The following is a 22,100-nucleotide window of genomic DNA, read 5'->3' on the forward strand; positions in this document are numbered from 1 at the left end:
TTCCTTCGGTGGACAGAATAATCAGCTGGCCTCTGAGCTTCCCCAGCCCTCTGTGTATATATCTCTATTTAGCACTAATCACCACTGGCTTTGTATCGTGGTTGCTTCTGTGTGTGTCTGACTCTCCCGCTAGACTCCGAGGTTCTCAGGGTCAGAGACTATGTGTGATTCATCTCCATGTCTCCAGATGCAAGACCAGGACTTCAATGCATACAAATTCTTAAAAATGTTTTGGTGAATTGAATTCAAAAACAATGTGGCGGAGCTGTGGGCTCCATTAACAACGAGCTGCATGGCCAGGTGGCTCTCCCAGAAGGCTGGGGGTCACTCCCATGATGGCAATTTAGAAATGGAGCCAGGGCGCCTCTGGCTTCATCTGTCCCCCCCACCCCCACCCCTGCTCTCTGCTCGCCGCTGCTCAAACCACAGCTTTCCTGATTGAAGGCTTCCTTCCTTCCTCGGCGTGTTCCCTTCGCTGCAGTGTGCCTGAAGTGCTGGGGAGCCTGAGTCCCGGGGGGGTGATTGCAGGAGTCCTCTGTCATTGCCTCGGATGGTGGCGGATGTACCAGACTTGCTTCTCTCCCAGGTCTCCTTCAAATGACCTCCGCTGAGGCCCAGAAATTTTGACCTACAATTTTAGATTAAAAGCATCGTCTTCCGAAGTTCTAAACTGATGGAATCATGGGACACACTGACAAAGGCTGTCTCCATGACCCCAGTTCCCCTTGGCATGCCTTGTTGGGAACCCTCATGGCAGAGAGAGAGCTAGATCAGAGGTTTGGGCCCTGGAAGGAGCAGCTTGTGACTGGGGGTGGGCATGTGGGTGGCGTGTGGGGAGAAGACCATGTCGGCAAAGAGGGCCAGGACATGGATAATGGGATGAGGCAGTCTCAATCATAAGAGAACAGAAGATAGAGAAGGTGGGTGGTGAGGAGATGTGTCCTCCGGGCCCTCTGCTTCCTGATTGTGCCTACAATAAACTGGGAGAAGTCCCTTGTTGGATTTCTGGTGGTTGAAGGCCACCCTGAAAAAGAAGAAACTTAATCCCCACGGTGTTGCTTCCGTTAAAGGGCGAGGAGAGAGGCAATGCATTCTGGCTGCTGAGAGATCTGACTCTGGGGCCCCACAGAACCAGATTTCGATTTTGGTGCCGCTAGGGACTCTCTCAGGGATGCTGCACAGTTAGTTAACTCCTCTGTACCTCACTTTCCTTGTCTTTAAACTGTGGACATAAATAATAATGCCCCATGAAGCTCTTCGGAGGCTGATAGGTGATCCTGGATGGTAAGCCCTCAGGAAAAGACAACCAGGCTTCTGAAGAGAAGCAGCCCCAGCTGCTTCCAACATCCGTGCCCAGGGTCCGCTGAGGAAAGTGCCAGACCACTCAGAGGGACAGTGATCAGGAGCAGGCTGGCCATGACCCTTGTCTGCAGAACTCACCGGTGTTAGTCCTGGGAGGGTCGGATCCCAAGTGTCAGCTGATTAGGCCCGAAGACTTAGCTGTCTAGCCGTGGCCACATAGCCGGGGAGGCACCAGAGTTAGGCTTCCGCCTGGTGCCTCATGGCCCTTGGCCAGGGCCCTGGAAGCCAGAGGCATAGGGAGCAGCAGGCTTTGTGAGGAAGGGTTGGGCCACTTCCCGGCCCATAGCAACCACCATCCTCAGACTTAAAGGCTCACAGAAGGAGGAGGAGACCTGCAGACCACAGGTTGCTGGCAGGATGGCTCTCTCTGGGTGAGGACCATTCCTAGCACTTAAATGAATTTAGCCCATTTTTCTTCCTTCTGACCCTTGCCTTATGTAGGTATTTTTTCTTGTTTTCTTCTCAGGCAGGACTTAGCTCCGTGCTCTGGGCTTGTGGATTTTCCCTTCCCCCCACGCTCCTCTGCCTTCCCTGGTGCCTATCAGGGACAGGGAGTGATTGAAATTATTGATTCAATCCGTTTATCCTCCTACCCCGGTGCATCTCGGCTGGACCACTGATTCTAGGGCCGAGCCTCGGCACGGTCCGCTGGCTTCCTCCACTTGGTGCCGAGGGCAACTGGAGCTGCAGAAACTCCAGGGGAGTCAACAACGAAGACCAAGGACTGGGCTGGCAATGGACTCCGGTTCCCAGGCCAGCTGCAGCTACTGAATCCAGGGAAATCGTGACGCGGCCGGCCGTTCCGAAGGCCGGGCCCGTCAGCTTGATCCACTGCAAAAGAGGCAGACTTGACTCTCAACCTCCAAGTCCAAAGTTCCTCCAAACCTGCATCCTGAGCTCTTACAAGGAATCTCTGTGGGAATACTCCCTCCCATAGTATGGAAGAAGTCATAGCCACAAGAATGAAGACATTGCTGTTCCTTGAGTGACAATAAAAGCACCATCTTGGGGGCAGTTGTGACTGGACTTATCGTAAATGCCTTCCTCTTCTACTAGATTCCTGAAGTTCTCCTGCCCGCCTGCATTTATTTCCCAAGAATTCTGTGCAGCTGAAGTAATGTGCATGAATATTGCGTAACATTCTGTGGACGGATACCATATCGTAGAAATAATTTAATTGACGACCTGTAATGAAAAGAGCTCTGGGTAAGTCGCTTGGGTTGCAATTTCTCTATATATTTTTACATTGCCAGGGATAGTGCTGTTGACATGAATAGGCCAGTATTGATTTCATTTAAAATTTTCAACATCTGAATGATGTGAGCAGTGATCTGTGGGAAGATACGGCGGAATTGTCGGCACATCCCTTGCTAACAAAATACCATTTTGAAAGGATTTTTCTATTAGCATTCACAACGAGAAGAGGGAGTGAAAAGGGTTATGAGAATGTTAAAATTTTCACTGACCAACGAAATATGAAGTCACCGTCTTCATTTTACTCTTAATTAATTGAGTTATTGGAGCTTATATAATCCTCTGTTAAATACCTAAAAGAAAGCAGGCAGGGACCTTGAGGTGTTGAATAGAATACTTTGTTTTCTGAAGGTAGTGACTTCAATGACCCCATGAGAAAGTGCCCGACCGCACGCAGACTCCCCCCTAGAAATGGATTTCAAATGCAGCAGCAACTCCTTAATGCCGCCCTTTTAATGAGTTCCAATTCAGTGGTTGTAACTTACCAGCATTTAACAACAGGAGCACAAATTAGATTTTCAAACTTCAGGGATGGGGTTTCTCGTGGTGCCTGAGTCCACCAGATGGATAGCAAAAAGTTGAAGGGAGATAGACCCTGGGCAGGTGGCCCTGGGGATGATTTTTTAATAGCCCTCCTGTGGTAAACTAGGGATACTGATCGGGTTCCATTTTGGGGGCGTGAGGGTTTGGGGTGCTCTGTTTGCTCATCCTGGAGAGAAGTTTCTAGGGAGAATGTGGACAGTATGTCAGGTGGCAGCTCTTGTCTTCATGTCTTTGTTGATCTGGAAGCTAACACAGATGAGCAGAGAGACAGGCTTGGTGGTGAGTGGACATCCAAGTCCCCAGAGAGCCCCAAAGCTGCCTCTCAAGCAGAGTCAGCCTTCCTGCTTTCTAATGGCTGGGCCTAGCTTCAGGGCAGGTGGAGCAAAGAGGTTTGAAGGGAAAACACAGGGAGGGAGCTTTCCAGAATCACTGGTCACTTGTCTGGTAGAAGAGTCCTCTGGCTGCAGATTCTTCCAGAAAATGGGTTCTTTGGGTAGTAGGACTCCCTTGCCTGCCCAGCCCACTGGAAGAGCTTGTCAACCTTGGGAAAGGAGGCCCAAGAGAACAACTGACCCAGTACACAGCAGGAAATGGAGAAGTGCCCCCCGGATGCTGCTTTGAAGGGAATGAATTCATTCTAGCTTCAGTTCAGGCAGTTACACAGTGGGGAGGGCAGAGACAAGGCTGAAGGGATGTCATGGCAGTGGCTTGGGTCTTCACACCAAGGACGATGGGATGGCATGAACATGTTTTAAGTCAACAGAGACACATCAGTGTCACATGTGCCTGGATGTGTGGGCGAAAAGCAGTTCCAATACTTTCATTGACATTCTTGGTACACAATCTAGATTGTGAAAATATGTATCATTTCCATGGAACTCAATAAAGCCATTTTCATTTCGAAAGAAACAAAAAAAGTTCTGTAAACTGTTTTAAAAAACCAAATTGGTTTCTGGTCACTGACAAAGACTTTCAGAGAGGCCACTCTAATGATGACAGGTACCGTCCAGGCATGTGGTTAGGCCCGGGGTTCTTCTTCTAGACTATTCTCTGTCCTGGCTTTGATTGTCCTCCCACCAGTCATAGAGTGGGGAACAAAAGTAAAAAGTCCACCACAAATGCATCCTCGGGAAGCCTTTCACCCCAAGCGTACCAAAAGCCCATACTCTGGAATGAAGCCACCCCACAGGAGTGTGGCCTGCCACAAGGGTTTGCTACAGCAACCTGCCGGCAGTCTGATGTTCCCATCGTCGGCAACAGATCTGGGGGGGAGCTTCCCACTGGCTCTGGAGACCCCCAAAGTGCCAGCATGTTGTTTGAAGCTGGGGAGAGAATGGGATGGTATCATATGATATTATATTCGGGGACCCTCTGGGCATCTTCCTGGTCGGCCACTCAGCCTCACTCTGAGGCAAGTGAGAGAGACAGAAAGAGAGAGAGAAGAGGAAATGGGATGGGAACATTCGTTTTATTATGAGCTAGCTCTGTGGTTTTAATTAGCCCTGAAAAAATCTGGACTGCTGGGCTGGACCACACGGAAGGCTGACTCCTCTAATCTGTCTAGGCCCAAGGAGCCTCAGACTGCAGCTGGCTCAGGGCTTTGCCCCTTCCTCCCTCAGCAGCCGGGCCGGGGCCTTACTGTCCTGTTGCTACAAAGGTTGACCCCCTGCACAGTGGGCCATAAGAAGGAGGCCAGAGAGACAAAGTGAGCTCGCTCTCAGTGCAGAGGAGGGAGGCGGCTCACCTTGTCCTGGGCATCAGCCCTGTGCCTGGAAGGCCTCGCAGAAGCAGAGAGAACACTTCAGGAGAGGGACAAGGAGAGGGAGGGCTGGGCTCGCAGCCCCCATGCACCGCACCTTAACACAGCTGCGGAGCATAAGCTCTTACCCAAATACCTGCCTTTTTAACTCCTTGAAGCCAGAAAAGTGCGACCCAATAACCTCTATCTAATCAACTAGTGCTCCTGTCCTTGAGATGACCCACACATTGTCGCGTTAGTTCAGTTTCCTATTAGCCATGACGGCTTATCAGTACATCCTGAGGGAAGGACGGTATATTTAAGGTGATTTGGGGTGGTTCATGGACACAGGTATCAAGGTGTATTGCTTCATTTAGTGAGAAAATTATTCCATTTAAAATTCTCTTTCAATCCTTCTAATTAATTCAGCAGACTGTCTCAATTGATACTGTGTGTCTTTAACACCTTTTTAATAACTTAGTCTCTCTTATTTTTTAAAAAAGTTTATTGAAGTATAGTTGACATCCAATGTTATATTAGTTTAAGGTGTACAACATGATGATTCAACACTTCTATACGTTACTCATTGCTTGCCACGATAAGTGTAGCACCATCTGTCACTATCCAACATTATAATATCATTGACTATAGTCCCTATGCTTTACTTTTCATCTCCGTGATTTCTTTATTTTATAACTCGAAGTTTGTCCTTCTTAATCCCCTTCACCTATTGTACCCAGCCCCCCCCCCCCCCGCCCACCTCCTCTCTGGAAACCACCGGTTTGTTCTCTGTATTGATGAGTCTGCTTTTCGTTTGTTTGTTCATTTGTTTTGTTTTTAAGATTCCCCATATAAGTGAAATCAGATAGTATTTGTCTTTCACTGTCTGACTTATTTCACTTCCCACAATACTTTTTGGGTCCATCCATAGTGTTGCAAATGGTGGGATCTCATTATTTTTATGGCTGAGTAATATTCCAGTGTGTGTGTGTGTGTGTGTGTGTGTGTGTGTGTGTGAGTTTCCCACATCTTCTTTATCCATTTGTGTATCAATGGGCAATTAGATTGCTTCTATCTCTTGGCTATTGTAAATGCTGCTGCAATGAATATAGGGGTGCATTTCTCTTTTCAAATTAGTGCTTTTATTTTCTTTAGGTAAATATCCAGTAATGGAGTTATCGGATTGTATGGTATTTCTATATTTAATTTTCTGAGGAAACTCATACTGTTTCCCAAAATGGCCGCAGCGATGTAAATTCCCACCAACAGTGTACAAGGGTTCCCTTTTTGCCACATCCTCGCCAACACTTGTTATTTCTTGCTTTGTTGAATTCTAGCTATTCTGACTGGTGTAGGTTGTAAGGTTTTTAAGTCTTATTTTCTTTTTATTATTTATTTTTTGAGAGAGAGAGGATGCAAGTGAGCAAGAGGCAGAGAGATAGAGGGAAAGAAAGAGAATCCTAAGCAGGCTTTGCACATCAGCGCAGAGCCCGAAGTGAGGCTGGAGCTCTCCTGGAGCAGGGCTCGAACTCACAAACTGTGGGATCATGACCTGAGCTGAAGTTGGATGCTTAAGTGACTGAGCCACCCAGGCGCCCCTCTCATTGTCTCTCTTCTTAACAGAGAGTAGGCCTCATTGCCAGAGTAGATAGCAATTGACAACAGGATATAGCAATAATTTAATGACATGTTTTTCTTTTTTACTTATTAATAAATTCCTTTTATTTAAGGTAAGTGATACAGATTGTCCTCTTATGTTAAGAATAAAAATGATCAAGAGTCATCCAATGTTTGCCAGGGACCAGAAACTGTTTTTAGTGTCTAACATATTTCATTTATTTATTTATTTTAAGAGAGAGAGCGTGCTTGTGCATGTGCACAGGAGAGGGGTAGAGAGATAGGGAGAGAAAGAGTCCTAAGCAGGCTCCGTGCTGTCTGCACAGAGCTGGATGTGGGGCTTGATCCCACAAACCATGAGACCATGACCTGAGTAGAGATCAAGTGTTGGACACTTACCTGGCTGAGCCACGCAGGTGCCCTGGTATTTAATGTATTTTAATCCATTTAATCCTTGGAACAGCCCTGTAAAATAGAGCTACTCTCATCTCCATTTTACAGATGCAGAAACGGAGACAGAGAAAGTGTAAATAGCATGCCTAAGTTTACCCAGTTAGCAAGGGGTGAAGCCAAGATTCTGATTTAGGAATTCTGACTCAGGAGGGAAGGTAGTGGGGTGCATGATACTCACATGCCATCCTGACCCTCCAATCCGTGGCCCTCGTGAATGTTATGCAGATCTTCCTCCAAATAAAAGAAAGGACATGATATCTGCAGACAGAGGACCTGGTCTGCGCATGGCCTCCTTTTACTATCGTGAGGCACCAGGGAGGGCCCCGTTGGGAGTCTCACTTGTCCTGTCTTCCTATCTGTGAAACAGGAATTCAAACGGCACTAATGTCAAAGAGATTTTATTCTAGATGCTGTTCAAGAACCTTTAGAATGAGTGAGCTGTATCCCTGAGTGAATTATTTTCAGAGGTGAAACTGAACAGCGTTACGTCACTAATTTCGAAAATCTCCACGCTTGAAAAATATTTAAAGGTATTTTTCATATTATAAACATAATTCATCTTTTATTACAGAAAAGGACCAAATAACTGCATATAGTTAGTGAAAAGAAGGCTCCCCCATTGACACCTTGGTCTGTTACCCTTTCTGATACACACATACACAGATACTATGTTTTTTAAAAATGAAAATGAGATTGCATCAAACACTATTTTTTGACTTCCCTTTCCACTAAAAGGTTCTATTTTCTCTTGCTCTGGTCCATGTCTCCTTCTGAGAGGCAACTTTGCATGTTTCTGATTGGGATACATTGAGGTTTAAAATGGCAGTCTTGCGTCCCTACTTCTGAAGATTGTAAATGAAGGGTCTATGATAGCTGGCAAGAGCCATTACTGTAACAAGATATCACTCCCAAGTCAGGGAAAAAATCCTTTTGTCTATATGGAGTTTGATCCCTTTGTATATTTGGGGCCTCATCAAAGGGGAGGTTCAAGATAGGCTTGCTTGTTTTCCACATAAAACTCAGAAAACTGCTTGATTTAAAATGCAATTCCTCTCCTCTTTTCCATTTGTCATCTCTGAAACATTTTTTAAGAAGTGTTAGACCTAATGGAGTAACAAACTGCAACGTAGTAATAATATTTTAGGTAGACAAAAGCTCATTCTTGTAGGAAAACAAAGACATAGTTACAGCCAATGACAGTGGAAAAGGAAAAGAAATGTTGCTTCTGCTCTCAATCAATCTGAACTTACCTAATTTAAAAAGTTAAGCTGTTTCGAATTTTGTAATTGTTCTAATGGGGAGCCGGCAGAGACATTATGTTATTTTAGCATGTTCTGGAATGACAACAACTTTAAAGATTTTTTTAATGCTCTTCATTTTGAAAGTCTTTCCAGATTTCAAGTCTTGCCTGGTGGCCAACCCTTAGTGTTCTGTGGCTTTGTGGAGACATGGGCTCACTTCCTCCTGGTGCCTCACTCCCTTCAGCTTTAATTAATAACGTACAGTAAAATCCCTACTATCTAGCCAAGTCACCATTGGCTGTAATCTTGTCTGCTCTCGTGAGCCAAACAGAAACACATACTTTTTCTTGTTCAATCACCTGCATCTGCTCTTTAATTTACAGAGGAATCTCATTTTGCTCTGTGTGCCCCTCTCCGTTCTGTTTATTTATTTGCTTCTCATATTTTTTTCCCCAAAGAAAACCATAGGTAAGAAGCTATGCAAATCTAATATTGAAGATTCTAATGGCAGATGCCTTAGTTCCTGACTATCCAAACACTCCTTCCAACTTGTGGCATATGGAAGGATGAAGAATTCAAAAAAGTACCCTGGTGTAACACAGGGAGGACTTTATCTTTAGCTGGAGCAGTGGTTGAAAGTGGGCACATGTAGCTGGTTACATTGCTTCAAAGTGTCAAGATTGAATTAAAAAAAAATTTTTTTTAATGTTTATTTATTTTTGAGAGAGAGAGAGAGAGAGAGAGAGAGAGGGCATGAATGGAGAGGGGGCAGACAGCGAGAGGGAGACACAGAATCCGAAGCAGGCTCCAGGCTCCGAGCTGTCAGCACAGAGCCCGATGCAGGGCTTGAACTCACGGACGGCGAGATCCTGACCTGAGCCCAAGTTGGACGCTCAACCGACTGAGCCACCCAGGCACCCCCGTCAAGGTTGAATTTTAATGCTGTTCTTCTTCTCGAAGTGTGCAAAAGATTGTGGATCATGGACAGCTGTGTTTTGTATTCACCTCTGTTTAAGGACTAAAAAGCAAGCAAACCTAATGTAAGGTTAGGATCATATCTTTACCTACCTACCTTTTTTTTTTTTTCTTGGCATTAGAACATTCTTGTGCTACTAAAAGTGAGAGTGAAGCGTGCATTCAAATCATCACCATCGCCATAACCATCACTCAAATCTGCAAACCCAAGTCTGTGACAGAGGACCCTAACTTCATCCGTACACCAACAGCAGCCCTCAAATATGAAGCAACAAGGCTTAGGTGCCCTTTATGTCATCGATGTTATAATAGAATATTGCATATAGTACCCTGCTAGCATTTTTGGTACTTTAGTGCTATGGTTGGGGTCCTTTCTTCCTTCCTTCCTCCCTCCCTCCCTTCCTTGCCTCCTTGCTCCTTTCCTCCCCTCCTTTAGTTCTTTCTTTCTTTCATTACTAAATACAAATTTTATGTACTGTGATAAAGTAGTGGAAAGAAACTGTGTCGTTCTCTTGAGCTAGTAGAAATAAGATTGCTGCTGAAAACCTTTAACTCCAAATTCTCTGGCTTTCATGGGAATGGAATTTCAACTCTAATGCAGCATTAATGGGGTTTTGCATTGAATTGCCTTTTGGGGTTTGATTTGCCTTTTAGAGAAGCTGGTGTTTGACTGCATGTTCAAACACGGCATGTATTCTTATGAGCAATGTGAGATTCAAATAAACACAACGAGTGTGTTCATTCTGATGACCTCCCCATCACACATTCAAATAAACACAAATGTTCTCAAATGTATAAAAGCAGCTGTGTTTATGTCAACGTGCAAAGCACCAGATATATACATTCAGATTCACTCATCTATCTGGAACCGTGTACCTCCGCTCATCGTTAAAAATTTAGTGGAAAATCATGCATGGGGCATGTGTAATGTGCAATTTTCAAGCATACACACATCTCTAAACAAATTTTCTTCAAGCATGTTACTGACATTTGTTCTAATTGAGGATGAAGCCTGGAGAAACTTTGAAGTTTTTGAAAACAAAACAAAGCAAAATGCAAGTTGCTACCAGAGGGCACTAGCGTATCTACAGTATTCTGGCAGCATGGATAAGTCACCTTCCCCAGTACTCAGAACAACCTTCTCTGCCTTTCTTCCCCTTTCCTTCTCTCTTTGTTCCCTCTCCTCTCCTCTCCTCTCTCCTTTTCTCCCTTCCTTCTTTCCTTCTTTAGGTTAAGCAAAACCATGCAAAGTTCTTTTTTTCCCCCCTCCTTCCCTCCCTCCCTTTCTTTCCTCATTCCTTCCTTCCTTGCAAAGCCATGCAAAATGCCAGCTCAAAAGTTAGTTTTTTCCCCTTGTTTGCTTTAAGTATCATAAATGGGAGACGTGACAAATCATTCCTTCACCTCAGCTGGAAGAGCTCAGGCATTAAAGCCGGGTTAAGCTATGCTCTCTGCGTAAGAACCAACTTTGGCTTTGGATGTCACACTAAAACAACACTTCCATCTTGTATTTCTTCAAATATGAGAAGAATTTGCAGCTCTCCAGGATAATCCCCAGCCTCCATTTTGCTGGCACACAGTATATCCACCTATGTGCCAGGGACTGTTCTAAATATTTTGAATATTTTATCCTATTTCATTCTCAACCACCCTCTGAGGTAGGGACCGTCGCTGGCCACATTTTACAGATGAGGGAGGGCAAAGAAGGAGCATTCTCAAGGTTGCAGAATCAGTAGGTTCTAGGCCTCACGGTTTTTCAGAGAAGCTGTAAATCCAAATAGTTACAAGTAATACCCCAATTTTTAAATGTTAGCAAAAAAATTGAAGTTTTTGCGAAAGTCTGTCAGCTAAACAAAACACATCTGGTAGGTGGATTAAGCCCCTCGGCTGCCTCTTCTGATTTAAGGGGTACTATCTCTAGTTTTCCGGTGTTAGAAAATCTGCTCCTAATAACTAATCAGGTGACGAGAAAGTAGAATTGGGAGGCAGAAAACTCATATTCACATCTGAACTGTGTCAACTCCCAGCTGCACGACCTTGAACAAGTCAATTCCTGAGCTTCGGTTCCCTCACCTGCAACAGAGAGTATTCCTGCCGTAGGAGGGAGATTTTGAGTCTTGTAATCCTCATGGCTCTTGTGTAATATTTACATTAAAGCCTTTGGTAAACTCCAAGCACTATATAATTAGAAACTATTGTTATTATCATCTCCTTATACCTGAATGTGAACGGAAGGACACGCACATTTACTGCATGCAGACATGTCGCCCTACAGAGACTTCACCAACAATGGCATTACCCCCACTTTATAGATGAAGATTCTGAGACTCAGGGAGGTAAAAGAAATTGCCGGAGGGTTCACACTAGTAAGAAGTGCATGTGAAATTCACACAGGTTTGTTTGACTCTGAATCCCATGTTTTGTTCCCCCATACCCCCATTGACATTACAAAATGTATTAAGCTTCTATGAGGAATTCCACTTTTAGTGGGAACCAATTTATAAGATGTGTCGAAGTGACAGCTTAGGATCCAGCTAGAATAAAGCTTAAGGTCAGCAACTATCGACGAGGAAAGGAAGAAAAGCACCGTCCAGGGCACGCAGGCAGGAACAGACTGGACGGAGCCCCACAGTGGCCATAGCTCCATGCTGGGCATGGGAATGCTAGGCACCTGAGAAGAGAAAGGAGGGCTCTGGCAGGCTGCCTGCCACTTCCTCTTGAGAGCAAGCTGCTGCAAGGGGTGGGGTGGAGGGTGGGGGGCTCCTCCCTGCTTCCTGCTGTGCAATCCCCAGAGCTGCAGAGGCTAGAGAAATGAGGCTAGTTGTGCTGTTTGCTAGCTTACCAGACAAAAGCCACATTTGCACATACCAGCCTCATCAGTCCGGGAGTGACATTTGGACCCTGTCCTGACTTGTCCTTTTGTGCTATTTCTCAGTTGGTTTTGAATTAGGGAGGGGGGCTATCTCACAGTCCCCCCACTCCAAGCCCCCCCCCCCCCCCCCCCGCCAGCCCCAGCACAAGGTTGAAAGGATGGAAGAAGGAAAGAGCTTAGTTCTCTTTGGCTTTGGGTGTGTCCTGGGCAGTCCACCTTCCAGAACACCTTTAAATGAGTGCAAAATCTCCCTTTGACCTGAGAAACTTTCAGGCTGAAAAGATCCATTTCTTGAAATTTTATTGATTTTTGAGAGAGAGAGAGACAGAGCACGAGCGGGGGAGGGGCAGAGAGAGAGGGAGACACAGAATCTGAAACAGGCTCTAGGCTCTGAGCTGTCAGCACAGAGCCCAACGCAGGGCTCAAACCCACAAACCGGGGGTCATGACCTGAGCTGAAGTCGGATGCTCAACCGACTGAGCCACCCGGCTGCCCCTGAAAAGATCCATTTCTTGAAGACAAGGTAAGGCAGCACTCTGTGCAAGCCCAGCAGTCTATGGCAACTTGGGGGAAATGATTTGACCCTTCATAAAAGTTATTTGGCTGGGGATGGGGAGGGGGGAGTTGCCTTTAGGATAAGAGCTTTACAAACTAGGGGCTCTTCTTATGGAGTTCAGTGACCTGTGGAGAAGGGGCAGGTTCTTAACAGCTAATTTCTGTTATTGCTCCACTTCTAATTCTCTTCCAGTCATTAAAGAGGAAAGAAATTTAACATGGGGGGTGTAACGAATATCCAACCCCATGGAATTATAGGATGGATGGTTTCCCCAGCAGATTCAACAGTGGTAACGATAACAATAATCAATACAAATTAGGGACATGCTTCTGTTTTAATGCACTTAGTAACCAGATCTCTTGTCCTCAAATAAGTCCAAAGGAGAACTGTGTCCTCCTAACCAACTCAAGTGCTGTTGTGAAGGAGGTGTATGTGTGTGTGTGTGTGTGTGTGTGTGTGTGTGTGTGTTCCTTTTTCTCTTAGGGATTCTATAGCTTCCTTCATTCTTCGCCTCTCTCATATTACAGAAAGAAGGTAATTTTTCCTGGCCATTTACTAAAGCTCATTAAAGACTGGAGAGAACAAACAATGCTACTCCTCAGAGACTACCATTCAAAGTCACTCCACAATTCTCTGTTCTAATACTTGAGACAAATTAATTATTCCTTAGTGAAAAGTGTATAATTCCTATTCTTCATTTTTTTGGGGGTGGGGAATAATAATGGGAAGTTTATATCTGAGTGAAAAGCTGTCTATGCTGAAGGGAAATGAGAAAAAATGTGCGTTCTGAGAGGAGTAAAAGCAATTATTCTAATAATAATTCTAAGAATATTAATGTCTTTTTAAAGTAGATTGCCTTCAAATAAACACAGAGGTTGAAGCAATGGGAGGCTGGTTTGTTTATTAATCATTCCAAATGTGCATTCTTCTAAATGAACAACTACACGATCAACTTTGCCGGCACATATTAAATTTAGTTAAACAGCAACTTGCAAACGTCTCAAAACTTTTGTAACCAGAGACTAATTTGTTTAACACGTTTAAATGTTATATTGATGTAAAGCCCCACATATTAAACTTCAAAGGAAAAGCTCTTGAGAGCTCCTCATTTTAAAGACTACATGCTGCAAACGAGATGGAGACAAGTCTCATTCTCCTGTTTTGTTTTGTTTTTACATACGAGGCAGTCTCCGGGCCCTGGCCCTCATCCTCAGCGGCGCTGTGTTTGGTCATCTGCAGAGAGGCAAGTGTCTAACTGTGGGGACTGGAAGGCGATGGCTAAGAAAGGCCTAGTGTTTCCCTTTCATCTCTATTAATTAATCCTGGCTCCGTTGGCCCGGAGTACGTTGCTGTTGACATCACCTTTTCCTTACACTTTAAAAAGTCCCGAGAGAGATCAACTGCAGCACAAAACTGGACAAAGAGTACATTTGGTAACCATTTTATTTCTCAATTACCAACCTAAACGTATGGAAAAGATTTGCGCGCTCTCCGATTTACACAACAATTATGCTTCAAAAGTTTAGAAATAAATAACTTTTTTCTCGGACTCATTAGTCCCTCCACCAATTGTAATTGGCGTCAACTAACGAGTTTGCTCCACGGCTTGCCCTTAATTACTGATAAAAGCTAAATTGCAACGCTAGCCAATCAGAAACGAGTTTATTCATGAGAGTATAGTATTCTTTTAAAAGCTCTATCTGTCTATCTATCTAAGTGGTTTTGTGTTTGGTTGAAACCTTCCATAAGCTCCCTTAACATAAGCAATGGACTCTTAATAACTATATGCAGTTAAGGAATATCATTACTGCCCTCATTCAAACAGATAAGACAAAGGAAACATTTTATAAATTTCAAATGTGTACATCATGAACTTGGCAGACCCTGAAATCTCATCCATCTGGTGGGAAATAGATATTCGTAGTCATAAGACTGATACTGAGAATTTGCTTCCTCCTCCAACGTTTAATTCCCCCCCCCCCCCCCGCCAGTATCCCCAGGCTTCTGCAACAGGCAGTAAGAAATAGGAGAAACCCCAACCGTCATGAGGCATGTTAAACCCTAATGGTATAAACAAGGTTTGGCTCAGGCCACAATCCCACATTAAAAATAATAGACATTCAGGAAACAAGAGTGTTAAAAGCTGGTGGATGGTGGAATCATGCCACCAGGGAGGCCTTGCAATCGCACAAGCCTAATTGTGGAAACATCACTCTAAAGACAGCCCTCTTTGTTTTTGTTGTTGTTTTTAGAAAACAAAAGAAACCTCTTCAGGATTATTGGAAATTCTGAAGATGGGTTCTTACTCTATAGTATCCTATAATAATTAGGATGCTTTTGCCTGCTATGATCACAGAGCCCCGTCCAACGTGGCTAGAACAATGGGGGTATTTATTTTATCACATAACAAGAAGTTAGAGATGAGGAGTTACCGGTTTCATTAATGCAGGCAAACGCCATCATTCAAGACACAGGTTGTTGCTACCTCTCCATTCCCATGGTCCCTAGATGGCTGAGGCAAGTTTAGGTATCTAATCCCGGAATAACAACATCTAAAGGCAAAAGAGATGCGGCTTTTTTCTTCTGCTACTTTTTATTTAAAAAAAAAAATTAACATTTAGTCATCTTTGAGAGACAGAGACAGAGCATGAGTGCGAAAGGGGCAGAGAGAGGGAAACACAGAATCCAAGCAGGCTCCAGGCTCTGAGCTGTCAGCACAGAGTGCGATGCGAGGCTTGAACTCATGAACTGCGAGATCATGACCTGAGCTGAAGTCGGACGCTTAACCGACTGAGCCACCCAGGCGCCCCTTATTTATTTATTTATTTTTAATTATTATTATTTTTTTAAAGTTCTCTTCCGCTACTTTTTAAACAGCAAGGAACGCTTTCCTGGAAATAACCCCAGGCTCACCTCCTCTCACATCTTATTGGCCAGAACTAGGCCACATTCCTGCTCTTAAGCCAATCACTGGCAAGGATTGCCTCAGGCTTAGACCAATCACAATTCACCTCTGGAGGCTGTGGAGGGTCTCAGATCCCTGTAAAGTGGCTTGGTCCCTGGATATCTGAACAAAACTGAAAATTTCACCGGAGAGGAGAAAGAGGATGGCGGTGAATGATTTATTGGCAAGGTAAACAACAGCACCTGTCACGCACTTAAGGAGATTATTATTCAAAGGTAACCATTCTTAATGACCTCCAGTCAAAAGTGAAGGGTGAATGAAAGCATGAATCCAGAAGGCAAAGTAGAATATGGGGTGTGGTCTGTTGTTGCTTTCATACTTGTTCTCTTGACAAATTATCCTTCAATACAGGGGAACATGTCTTGGCATTGCAAGGGGGGTGTAGACAGCCAAGTGAGGCAATGGGGGAAGGGGGCCTGGGGACCAGGGTAGGTTCTGCCACTAATTTGCTGGGTAATGTCTGCTGCATGGGAGACCTCTGTGCACCTCACTGACTTCACTGTGAAATGTGGGAGTGGGACCAGAGGATCCCTGACAGCTCTCCTCACCTTGGAATTTGATAGATTTTCACTTTACTCACTGCCATCAAGTAGTCTCCTTTGTCTCTTTGCTCCCCAGCTGAAACAAATGGCATGGCAAAATTCTCTCCCTGACTTTAGATGTTTATCTGTTAACTCTTTCTCCTGAGACTACTTTATAAGAGTTACTAGGGCAAGACGCCTCTGTATGCTTTGCTCCCTCTTGTATTCATTGAGCTATTATTTAGTGAGGAGCTATTCAGTGCTATGCACCATGTGACATATTTGGTTCACCCATGGTGGCCGTGTGGTCTTTATTTCCTTATTGGTTTTCTGCAGCAGTTTTTGGTGTCCTCAGGTTTTCTTTAGAGAGGCAAAGTAGCACTCTTAAAGTAGGGATATTATATGTTTAGTTCATTAGTTTATTATGAGGGTGAGGCCAGGCTTAATTCCATAGGATCACAATTTCCATGAATAAGGCAGCACTCCCTGCTTCCCAAAGCCACCCACTTGTTTCATAAATACAGTTGCCATCTATGGCAGTGGAGTGAGAAGAAGTAGGAGAGGCTAGTCCACTGTGGTCTTAGAGACAAATGACAATGGAATGATTAAGGAACTTTGTAAAGGCAAGTAGAAGAGGGTTTTCACATGAGAATGGAGAAGCAGAAGCTGAGGGACTCAGAATTTTAAGGTTCCTGTGGAGAATTCTCTTGGGCACACTTTTTTTTTTTTAAATCTCTAACATCATTTCCCTCAAAACTTGTTCGGTAGTTACTTTAGCTTTTATGCATGTGACCAAACTTTGTGTACTCTTCTAAGACTGACAAGCAGGTGGCTCTAGTGTTTTAGAGGGAGAGAGAAAAAAAAATCCATGCAGTCTCTGGCATATTGACCTTTTTGAAGATGGGGGTGATTATTTTAAAGTATACAAATTCCTGACAACCCAGCATAGGATCGATAGCAATCTCAAAAAAGGTGCCAGATCATTATACTACTTATGCGAAATGTAGTACCAGCTCTCAGTGTGACGAGGTTCAGAATTTTTTTTTGTAAAAATACAAAGTATTATCGCAGACACTTTATTGCTCAGCCAATAGAGCCATTTCCCTGCCCCTAATTTTCTACTTATCAATTACTGATTTTTTTTTAAGGCAGAGATCCTTGATTCCAGGAAAGATATTTCCCACAGCCCAGGGATTTAATCACCATTGGTTTAGGGCTAAGCATATGGCCTCATTTTAGCCAATGAGACATAAGGGGAAACAAAGTTCGTTGGGTACTTCCTTTCCCAGTCAAATCATCTTGCCAAATCAATGATCTATTTTCAGTCATCATCTTAGCCTCTCAGCAGCTTTTAAAGATGTGATGAGTTTTCTCTTCTAGAACATTCTCTTCACGTGGCCTCTGGTTTTCCTACTACTTTATTGCCTTCTCTTTATGGGCCCTAGATTGGCTCTTCCTCTTCTTCATAATCTCTAAAGTTGAGACACTCTAGGGCTCAATCATTGGCCCTTTTTCTATTGACACTTACTCTATATGGCTTTATTCATGGTTTTAACACCTTCCATATATTGAGAACTTATAAATTCATTTCTGGAGCTCAGACCTCTCCCATGAGCTTACATCTCTAATTGTGTCTAACTGACTTCTCAACTTCACCACATGGATGTTAAATGGGGATCTCAACTTTACTCTGTTTTGGTCCAAAATAGAATCTTGATTTATACCCCCTCATCCTGCTTCTTTCCCAGTATTCTCCACTTCGGGAAAAGATAACTATCGTTCTAGCTCATGCCAAAAGACTAGAGATCATCCTTGATTGGGTTCTGTCTCTCAGCCCCTGACACAGCCTCTCAATTGGTATATGCTCTGTGCACTATCTTCAAAGTACATCTGGAATGTTACACTTCTCACCACTTTTACCACTCACCACTTTCATCTTTCACTGCAATAATTTCTTTGCTATTCTCTCACTTCCACTTTTACCTCCAGCGTCCGGTAGAATCGATTCCAACTCTATGTTTAAAAAGTTAACAATGCTCCGAAGAAGATGAGTTCATTTCTCACATCAGTTTGGAAATAACTTTTCCAGCGTGGTTTTGGCAACTTCATACTGTCACCAGGGACCCACCTCTTACCACAGCTTCTACTTTCCCACTCCATTGTCTCAGTACAAGGCTTTGTCTTGGTACACCATCTTCATCATCACATCATCTGCTGGTGAAATTTTAGCCCTTCGGTCCACATTTCAGGTATAAGGAAGGAGGAAATCTGGAGGGTAAAAAAATGGGTCCTTCCCACCTGAGGCAGTTCTCATTAAGTACTTTCCCGGGAGACCTAGCTACACTTCCCCTTGCATATTATTTATTGGCCACAGCTCAGTCCAAACATGCTCCATGGAGCTGCAAAGGAAGTTTGGGAAATGCAGTCTTTTTTTTTTTTTTTTAATGCTTACTAGTTTTTTTTAATGTTTATTTATTTTTGAGAGAGAGAGAGAGAGAGCAGGGGAGGGGCAGAGAGAGAGGGAGACACAGAATCCAAAGCAGGCTCCAGGCTCTGAGCTGTCAGCACAGAGCCCAACTTACGGCTTGAACTCACAAGCCTTGAGATCATGACCTGAGCCCAAACCAAGAGTCAGATGCTTAACTGAGCCACCCAGGTGCCCCTGGTGTTTTATTTCTAAGAGGAAAGAGGGGATGGATCCTGGGGTAAGCTTGTAGCAATTTTTGCTACACATCCCTTATATCAATTCTTCCCTAAGGCCAGTTAATTTTTAAAAAAATGAAATAAATCTGATTAGGACATCATGACTTAACACTCTCCAATAGCTTCCCATTGTGCTCAGATTCAAATCTAATGGCTCTGCCTCTCTCTGTCTCTAAAATCATCTGTTTCATTTTCTGTCCCACATACTCCATTCTAGCAACACCAGCTTACATTGAGCATGCCAAGCTTATTCCCACCCCAGAGCCTTTGCATTTGCTGTTTCTGCTGCCTGAAATGTGTGTGTGTGTGTGTGTGTGTGTGTGTGTGTGTGTGTGTTTTCAAATCTGGGCATGACTCAGCACCTTACTTCCTTCAGGTATAGTCTTGTCCTGTTTCCTGATGTCACTCTCTAAAATGATGACTGCAAAACCATGATCAGACTTCTGTAGAGCCTAGAAAATCTTACTTTTCGTATACCTACCAAAGTCACATCAAAAACATCCCACAATAAATACAATGTGAGTGTGCCCATATAAGAATTGTATTATATCGCAAGTGCCAAGTTAATCAGTTACCTTTGTAGACATTTACTTGGACATTTATTAATTTTAATTTTTGCAGTTTAGCTTTTGTACTTTGAAATCACTAAACTTTCCACTTCAGGTTTCTAACGTTTTCTTTTTTTTATAAGCTTGAAACCTGATATGCATTGAGCATGTGCTACAGGACATACTGGGTAAAACTTCCTTATATCCCTATAAATTTTATCCTAACCAACACACTAAAATTGTTCTGACTACAGAAATTTCCTCATTTTTTAAAATGCTTATTTATTTTGAGAGCGAGAGAGAAAGAGAGGGAGAGAGGGAGAGAGAGGATCCCAAGCAAGCTCCGCACTATCAGTGCGATCATGAGATCATAACCTGAGCCAAAATCAAGAGTTGGATGCTCAACAGACTGAGCCACCCAGGCGCCCTGAAACTTCCTCATGTTTAAAACATGTTAATGAAAAACTTATTAATAAAAATTACACAACTAATGTTACTTCTACCGTGACACCAGTGATCTATAACCATGGTTTAGAATAGGGTTTTTCAAGCTCAACATTACTGACGTTTTGGGTAGAATAATTCTTTGCTGTAGGGGACTTTCCTGTGCCTTCTATGATGTTTAGTAGCATCCCTGGCCTCTACTCACTTAAGTCAATAGTGATTTTCTGTCCCCCCTACTTGTGACATTGTCTCACAGACATTGCCAAATGTCCACTGGGGGACAAAATCATCGACTGTGGAGGAAGAACCATGGGCTTAGAAACTAAAGTTGTACAAATCTATTCAACAAAACCCATATACTGATTTCTTAACAGATAGGAGTGGACCACAGAAGGTTTCTTCAACCTGTAAATCTTTGCAAATTCCAAGTTTTGAACTTGAGCTTTAACAGTGATCTTGAGAGATCACTTAACCATGATTTGAGTTTCTTCAGTTAAAAAACTTTTTTTAAGGTTTATTCATTTTTTGAGAGACAGAGAGAGACAGACCATGAGCGGGGGAGGAGAAGAGAGAGAGGGAGACACAGAATCCGAAGCAAGCTCCAGGCTCTGAACTGACAGTACAGAGCCCGACGTGAGGCTTGAACTCACAAACTGTGAGATCATGACCTGAGCTGAAGTCGGACGCTCAATCGACTGAACCACCCAGGCTTCCCTGAGTTTCTTCAATTTTAAAATGGAGGCTATGAGGGGTGCCTGGGTGGCTCAGTCGGTTGAGTGTCCAACTTCAGCTCAGGTCATGACCTCACAGTCTGTGAGGTCGAGCCCCATGTTGGGCTCTGTGCTGATAGCTCAGAGCCTGGATCCTGCTTCGGATTCTGTGTCTCCCTCTCTGTGCACCCCCCCACCCCCCGCTCATGCTCTGTCTCTCTTTCTCTGTGTCAAAAATAAAGAAAACATTAAAAAAAAATTTAAATGGAGACAATGAGACTGATTGTGTCAGGCTGTTAATAAGACTAAATGGTTTGCTATGTGGAAAGAACACAGCCCAGTGTCTGGACACATTGAGGGGTTCTGTATTTGTTATTTCTCCTTTCTGGGTTAAAATGGAAAGAACTGAATGAAAAACAATATTATGGCTATTTCTGACATAAACTCAGCATGTAGGAAAGGGGATCATATGGGGGCGGTAGATGGTGTGGGGTGGGGAGAGGGGAGCCCTGCCCAACTTCCCAGGAGCAGAGGGGAACTCACAGCTGTCATGACACATGAAAATCCCAAAAGAAGAGTCACGGGCACATGGATGCATCAAAGGAAATTTGGAATAGAAATCATTGTTCTGTTTGCCACAGGTACTCAAAATACACCTAAAATCTAGTCACTTCTCACCTTCCCTCTGCTATCACTGTGCTTCAAGCCACCAGCATCCCTTGTTTGATTACTGCGAGGAACTCCTGTCTGGTGGACTCATGGCTTTGGCCTTCCCACTCTATAGTTCATCCTCAACGACGAAACCAGAGGGAGTTTTCTAAAATGTAATCAGATTTTCTCTTTCCTGCCAGAATCCTCAGATAGCATCCCTTCTCAATCCAGGTGAAAGCCCAAGTCCCCCACCTGCCCCTGCGTAAACCCTGATCTCTCCTACTATAGCCAGGGTACCCGGCCTCCCTCCAGCTTCTCAACTGTATCCAGCATGGCGCCTCAGGGCATTTGCACTGCAGCTGCTTCTGCTTGGAACTCCCTTTCCTTCAGATGCATGGCTCCTTTACTTCCTTTAGGTCTGGACACAAATGTTATCATCAAGACCTCCCCCAACTCAGCAACATAATAGTGTAATCCACCACCAGACCCGTTCCACCTGGGCCCCCCCTGCTCCCTGTGTTTTTCCCCTGCTTTGCTTTTCTTCATAGCAGGTACCACCCTTTAACACACAATAATTGATAAACACCCTGAGCATAGTGAGGCTACTCCAGTTTTTTGCCCCACTCTGCTAGGGCTGGTAGGATAGAGCAAATAGAATAATTCATGGTAATGGAAAAGAGGTGGCAACAAAATAGCCTATTTGGCATTTTCTCACAGCATTTTTAGTAGTTTTCTATTGCTGCAAAACAAATTACTATAAATGGCTTTAAACAATACCCATTTATCATCTCAGGGTTTCTGTGGGCTAGAAGCGCCAGTATGGCATAGCTGGGTTCTTTGTTCAGGGTCTCCCTGGGCTGAAAGCAAGGTGTCGGCCAGGACTGCCATCTCCTCTGAGTCTCAAGGTCCTCTTCGGAGCTCACTGGCTGCTGGCAGGATGCATGTCC

At 44.0% G+C, this 22,100-nt stretch overlaps 1 long non-coding RNA gene across 1 annotated transcript in view; it reads left to right on the forward strand.

Annotated features, from left to right (window-relative positions):
• Nucleotides 1-9,602, forward strand: part of LOC121027425 (uncharacterized) — a 72,293-nt gene extending 62,691 nt beyond the window's left edge. Inside the window, exons 4-5 of the long non-coding RNA XR_005788735.1 lie at nucleotides 1,829-2,568; nucleotides 9,306-9,602. This is a non-coding gene — a long non-coding RNA (uncharacterized LOC121027425). The remainder of the gene's footprint in view (nucleotides 1-1,828; nucleotides 2,569-9,305) is intronic.
• Nucleotides 9,603-22,100: the final 12,498 nt, after the last annotated feature.

The sequence above is a fragment of the Herpailurus yagouaroundi genome, unplaced genomic scaffold (assembly GCF_014898765.1).
Source record: "Herpailurus yagouaroundi ecotype Mexico unplaced genomic scaffold, PumYag 77, whole genome shotgun sequence".
In the NCBI taxonomy this organism is placed as follows: domain Eukaryota; kingdom Metazoa; phylum Chordata; class Mammalia; order Carnivora; family Felidae; genus Herpailurus; species Herpailurus yagouaroundi.